At 48.5% G+C, this 6,457-nt stretch overlaps 1 protein-coding gene across 10 annotated transcripts in view; it reads left to right on the top strand.

Annotated features, from left to right (window-relative positions):
* VRK3 (VRK serine/threonine kinase 3) overlaps nt 1-6,457 on the top strand; it is a 49,826-nt gene that overhangs the window by 2,273 nt on the left and 41,096 nt on the right. For 9 of the 10 annotated variants that reach the window (XM_032264463.1, XM_032264462.1, XM_032264466.1 and 6 more), the window contains exon 2: nt 4,269-4,331. The gene's annotated coding sequence lies outside the window, so the exon portion shown is untranslated. Of the gene's footprint in view, nt 1-1,415; nt 1,427-4,268; nt 4,332-6,457 lie in introns of those variants that run through there. The other variant, XM_032264461.1, reaches the window with a different exon arrangement.

Genomic DNA, 6,457 nt, shown 5'->3' on the forward strand with positions numbered 1-6,457 from the left:
GAATTCACTGGCTAGAAATTGATGGAACCGAATCATTTGTGGAGCTAATGTTAATCAGATGTACAATATGTGTCAGGTACCTTAAACTTCAAAATTCAAGAGGTAACTGCTGCTGTTCTCAGTTTGCAAGTGGAGGAACAGGCAAAGAGGTGTTTTTCAAAAATTGGAAATAAATTAGCTGGGCAAGGTGGTCTGCGACTGTGATCCCAGCTACTTGGGAGGCTGAGGTGGGAGGATTGCTTGAGCCCAGAAGGTGGAGATTACAGTGAGCTAAGACAGAGTCACTTCACTCCATCCTGGGCAACAGCAAGACCCTGTCTCTTAGAAAAAATTGGCCAGGCACGGTGGCTCATGCTTGTAATCCTTCCTTTGGGAGGCCAAGATGAGTGGGTCACAAGGTCAGGAGCCAACATGGTGAAACCAGATCTCTACTAAAAATACAAAAATTGGCCAGGCATGGTGGCATGCGCCTGTAATCCCAGCTATTGGGAAGTTGAGGCAGGAGAGTTGCTTGAACCCAGGAAGGTTGCAGGTAAGCTGAGATTGTGCCACTGCTCTCCAGCCTGGGTGACACAGCGAGACTCTGTCCCAAAAGAGAAAAAAATTTTTATTGCCCACCATCACACAAGATGTGGCAGAAGCAAGATCCAAACAGGCAGATTATGTCCCAAATTTATCCTCTTAACCCCTATACTTATCTGCTTCTAAGTGGCAGGTCTATTTAAGGACCATCCAGCTAGATAATTCTGGCCCTGAGCTTGAAGTCTCCTGCTCAGTGTCTAACTTCCCCTGAAGGATGGATGTATGCTGACACAGCTGGGGGCCCCTCTGCCTTCTTGGCAGGTTTTCTTCTGCAAAGAAGACAATGATTTATTCACTCAGTAAACGTAGACCCAGCATTTGCTCTGTGCCAGGCCTGTTTGAGGCTGTAGGCACACTGTGGCAAACAAGGCAGACAAAAGTCCCCACCATTGTGAAGCTTACGTTCTAGTAAGTCAGAGTAAGTCAGGCAGTGACAAGTACTGTGAGGAAAAATAAAGCAAGGTGAGGAGGATAAAACATGCTATTAGTAGAATGCTGTCATTTTACTAATAGGCCAGGCGCAGCGGCACGCACCTGTAATCCCAGTGCTTTGGGAGGCTGAGGAGGGCGGATCACCTGAGGTCGGGAGTTCAAGACCATCCCAGCCAACATGGTAAAACCCCATCTCTACTAAAAATACAAAATTAGCCAGGTGTGGTGGCGGGCACCTGTAATCCCAGCTACATGGGAGGCTGAGGCAGGAGAATCGCTTGAACCTGGGAAGCACAGGTTGCAGTGAGCCAAGATTGTGCTACTGCACTCCAGCCTGGGCAAAAAAGAGGGAAACTTCGTCTAAAAAAAAAAAAAAACCAGTAAAATGATGTCCAAGAAGGTCTCTGAGAAGGTGACATTTGACAGAGAGCTGAAGACGGTGATGAGGGAGTCACCTGTGTGCACTCTGGGGGGGACAGCATTCCAGGCAGTTGGAATAGCAAGCGTAAAGGTCTTGGGGAAGAAATGTTCGTGTCACAACTGGGGAAAAGCATGGAAGCCAGCGTGGCTGGCTCAGAGTGAACAAGGGGAGATGGTGGGAGAGGCCAGCGAGGGGACAGGGAAATGGCAACTCATGTAGAGACTCCTGGGCCATGGAAGGAATTTTGGCTTTGATTCTGTCTAAAATGAAATCCACCATACGGTTTTGAGTAAAGGAGGGACAGGGTCTGACTTAGATTTTATTTATTTATTTATTTTTGAGATGGAGTCTCGGTCTGTCACCCAGGCTGGAGTGCAGTGGTGCGATCTCAGCTCATGGCAGCCTCCGTCTCCCGGGTTCAAGTGAATCTCGTGCCAAAGCCTCCTGAGTAGCTGGGATTACAGGTGCCCGCCACCATGTAATTTCTTTTGCTGATTTTCTTTTGTGTTTCTTTTTTTAATTGAGATGGGTTTTCACCATGTTGGCCAGGCTGGCCTGGAACTCCTGACCTCAAGTGATCCACTTGCCTTGGCCTCCCAAAGTGCTGGGATTACAGGCATGAGCCACTGTGCCCAGCCCTCCATATGGTTTTGAGTAGAGGAAGGACAGGGCCAGGGTCTGATTTAGATTTTAAATGGATCCCTCTAGCTACTAGATTGAAAATAGATTGTAGGGGCAAGCGTAGAAGCCAGAAGTCTAGTTAGGAAGCTGCTACAGTAGCACAGGGAGGGATGGTGGCCTAGACCAGGCTAGGAGCAGGATGTCAGAACCAGGATTGGCACATGGTTAAAAACCCTCTTGGCCTGATTCCACACCCAGCATCAGCTTCCAGATTCAAATCTGCAAGAATATTCTGACCTGCTGCCCCAGGAACACAGTCCAGGTGTGCATTTTCATTGTATAAATTGGCACCAGCTTAAGAACATGGGTGTGGCCGAGCGCAGTAACTCACACCTGTAATCCCAGCACTTTGGGAGGCCAAGGCAAGCAGATCACAAGGTTAGGAGTTGGAGACCAGCCTAGCCAATATGGTGAAACCCCATCTTTACTAAAAAAAAAAAATACAAAAATTAGCTGGGCATGGTGGTGTGCGCCTGTAATCCCAGCTACTCGGGAAGCAGAGGCAGAATTGCTTGAAACTGGGAGGCGGGAGTTACAGTGAGCCAAGATCATGCCATTGCACTCCAGCTGGGCAATAAGAGTGAAACTTCGTCTCAAAAAAAAAAAAAGTAAAGAAAAAGAATGTGGACTTTGGGGCTCAGGGCTCTGGATTTCAGCCCTGTCACCATCGTTTTCTAGGTGAGCTTAGTCGGGTCTGGGGGAAGGAGAATTTTCACCTGTTTGTGCATCATTTTGTAGCTTTCAAAGATGGGATGACCATCCCCACCTCATAGAGTGGAGGGAAAGATTAAACAAAATCATGTGCCTGCCTTGCCTCTTTAGAGCTGTGCGGCCTTGGGCAAGTCGTTTTCTCTCTGAGCCTCTGCTTCTCAGAAATCATTCTTACCTTGAAGAGGGTGACTGAAGGTTCTGTAGATAATACCTCCCAAGAACTTAGCACAGTGATCCGCACGTACTGAACTGTCACGAAACGAGAGCTGTCATTAATTAAGTGACTTAACCTCTGTGCAGCCAGGACTGCCTGCCCCCTGTTCTGGTTACTAAGTCCAGAGGACGAATTATCCCCCAATTCAGTGATGTAGAACCACCATTTGTTGTGCCCATGGACCCTGTGTGCCAGGAATTCAGAGTGAGCACAGTGGGGTGGCCTGTTTCTGCTCCCTGATGCCTGTGGCTTAGCAGGAAGGCGAAGCCTGGGGTCTCAGTGGCCTGAGGACTTGCCCACTCACATATGCAGCAGCTGACGCTGGCTGTTGGCCGCGGGCCTCAGTACCTCTCCTCCTGAGCCTCTCCGTGTGATTTCTCTGCCTGGGCTACTTGAGGCTGCCTCATGGCATGGAAACTGGGCTCCATGGGTGAGCATTCCGAGCAAGCCGGCCAGGTGCAAGTTGTTTTTTATGACCCAGCCTTGGAAGTCGTCTGGCCTTACTTCTGCCCGTCCTCTGTTGGTAGAAGCAGTCACAGCTCTGCCCAGATCCACAGGGGGTCAAACAGACACCCTGACTCCTGGGAGGAGGGGTGACAGGGTTCCAAAAAGCACACAGGACTGGAAATACCTGTGTGGCCCGCTTTCAAAACTACAAATGCCATGCTCTCCAATGAAGGCGTGATAATTCTGGAACCTGCCTCCTGGACTGTAGTATAGACTAAATAGGATAATGCATAGAAAGCTCTCTGCCTGGGGGACTCCTTCCCAGGTATTGAAGACTTGCTCCCTGGTTTCCTTTGGGTCTCTGTTCAGATGTCTCCCTCTGGGCAAGGCCCTCCTTAACCACCCTGTGTGAATGGTGACCCGCCGCCCTCTGTGGCATCCTGTTTTCTCCTGTGGTACTTTATTGTCCTCCATAGCACTGTCTCCATCTGACCTGTTCAGCAGTTCCTTGCTCATTTGTTTGTTAGCTTCTCTTCTCCCACCAGAACACAAGCTTCCTGAGGGCAGAGGCTGTGTTGTTTCCTTTGCTGCTATTTGCCCAGTGGCTGGCGTAAACTGGAAACTCAGTAAATAATTATAGAACAGATGAATGAGTGAATGAATGAACAAATGGATTTGGCACATGCTGGCCACATGGCCAGTGCTCAGTAAACATTAGCTGTTACCTTTCGTTGCTATGTGAAAGCATGAATCAGCCTCTCCACTTTTGTTCACTTACAGGTTGCTGTCAAGATGGAGTTTCCAGCCCAGTAAATCCAAGGGCCAGGCTGTGACCTCATAAAGGTATTATCCCTTGGGCACAGCCTCTCAAGGCCTTTTTCCTTTTTCCCACCAGCAGCTGGCTCCTGCTTGTCTCTCTGGGTTGCTGCTGGCCAGCTGCACTCCTAGATGGAATGTTGTCATGGATATGGCAGGGCTCACCTGTTTAGACACTTGCTGCATCCTGGAGGCGTCTGTATCCAAGGGCAGCCAGCATCTGGGGAAATTCCACTTAACATGAAGCCATTTAAAACTGGCACAGCTGGCTGGGCGCGGTGGCTCAAGCCTGTAATCCCAGCACTTTGGGAGGCCGAGGCGGGTGGATCACGAGGTCAAGAGATCGAGACCATCCTGGTCAACATGGTGAAACCCCGTCTCTACTAAAAATACTAAACATTAGCTGGGCATGGTGGTGCGTGCCTATAATCCCAGCTACTCAGGAGGCTGAGGCAGGAGAATTGCCTGAACCCAGGAGGCGGAGGTTGCGGTGAGCCGAGATCGCGCCATTGCACTCCAGCCTGGGTAACATGAGTGAAACTCCGTCTCAAAAAAAAAAAAAAAAAAACTGGCACAGATTTCTGCCAGGCTCACGCCTCTAATTCCAGTACTTTGGGAGGCAAAGGCAGCTAGATCATTTGAGGTCAGGAGTTCGAAACCAGCTTGGCCAACATGGTGAAACCCCATCTCTACGAAAAATATAAAAATTAGCTAGGTGTGGTGGTGCACACCTGTAATCCTAAGAGAATCGCTTCAACCTAGGAGGCGGAGGTTGCAGTGTGCTGAGATCGTGCCACTGCACTCCAGCCTGGGCAATAAGAGCAAAACTCCATCTCAGAAAAAAGAATTAGCTGGGTGTGGTAGCACGTACCTGTAGTCCCAGCTACGCAGGACGCTGAGGCAGGAAAATCCCTTGAACCTAGGAGGCGGATGTTATAGTGAGCCAAAATCATGCCACTGCACTCCAGGCTGGGTGACAGAGCAAAACTCTGTCTCAGAATAAATAAATAAAACCATCACAGATTTCTAAACAAAGCCTGTGTTCACTTAAGAAATCTAGACCAGGCATGGTGGTTCACACCTATAATCCCAGTACTTTGGGAGGCCAAGGCAGGAATATTGCCTGAGCTCAGGAGTTCGAGACCAGCCTGGGCAACATACCGAGACCCCGTCTCTACAAAAAGTTAAAAAAAAAAAAAAAAAAAAAAAAAAGCCATGGTGGCACATGCCTGTAGTCCCAGCTACTTGGGAGGCTGAGGTGAGAGGGTGGCCTGAGCCCAAGAGGTCAAGGCTGCAGTGAGCCATGATTGTGCCATTGCACTCCAGCCTGAGTGACAGAGTGGGACCCTGTTGCTAAAAAATAAAAAAGAAGTATAGCAAAGTCTGTGTAGGCTAGGTTTCAGTAACAAGCAACTTCCAAATCTTAGTGGTTTAATGTAATCACACATTCTTTCTAATCCAACTCTCCAGGCACCAGCCTCTAGGCAGTTTAAAAAAAAAGTTTTTTTTAACTTGCTAGGCCTAGTGGCTCACACCTATAATCCCAGCTGTTCTGGAGACTGAGGCAGGAGAATAGCTTGAACCCAGGAGGCAGAGGTTGCAGTGAGCTGAAATCACGCCATTGCACTCCAGCCTAGGCGACAGAAGGAGACTCTGTCTCAAAAAATAAATTTTTAATTTTTAATTTGCATGGGTATATAGTAGGTGTATATATTTATTGGGTACATCTAGGCAATTTTGATCTTGTGACACCAGTGTCAACACCCAGGTTTGCCTGGGAGAAAGGGAAGAAGAGGCAGTGAGACCTCTAGCTTAACAAAAATGCTCACCAGTATTTATACCTTTGAGAAGACAGAGATGCTCTTTTACATATTATTACCAGGACAGCACATCACTAAGTTACACAACCAGTCAGAACGACTGACTTTCTTTTTTTTTTTTTTTTGAGACGGAGTTTCACTCATGTTACCCAGGCTGGAGTGCAATGGCGCGATCTCGGCTCACCGCAACCTCCGCCTCCTGGGTTCAGGCAATTCTCCTGCCTCAGCCTCCTGAGTAGCTGGGATTACAGGCACGTGCCACCATGCCCAGCTAATTTTTTGTATTTTTAGTAGAGATGGGGTTTCACCATGTTGACCATCCTGGTCAACATG

Source organism: Sapajus apella, unplaced genomic scaffold, assembly GCF_009761245.1.
Source record: "Sapajus apella isolate SASKATOON/1434 unplaced genomic scaffold, GSC_monkey_1.0 scaffold144, whole genome shotgun sequence".
Classification (NCBI taxonomy): Eukaryota; Metazoa; Chordata; class Mammalia; order Primates; family Cebidae; genus Sapajus; species Sapajus apella.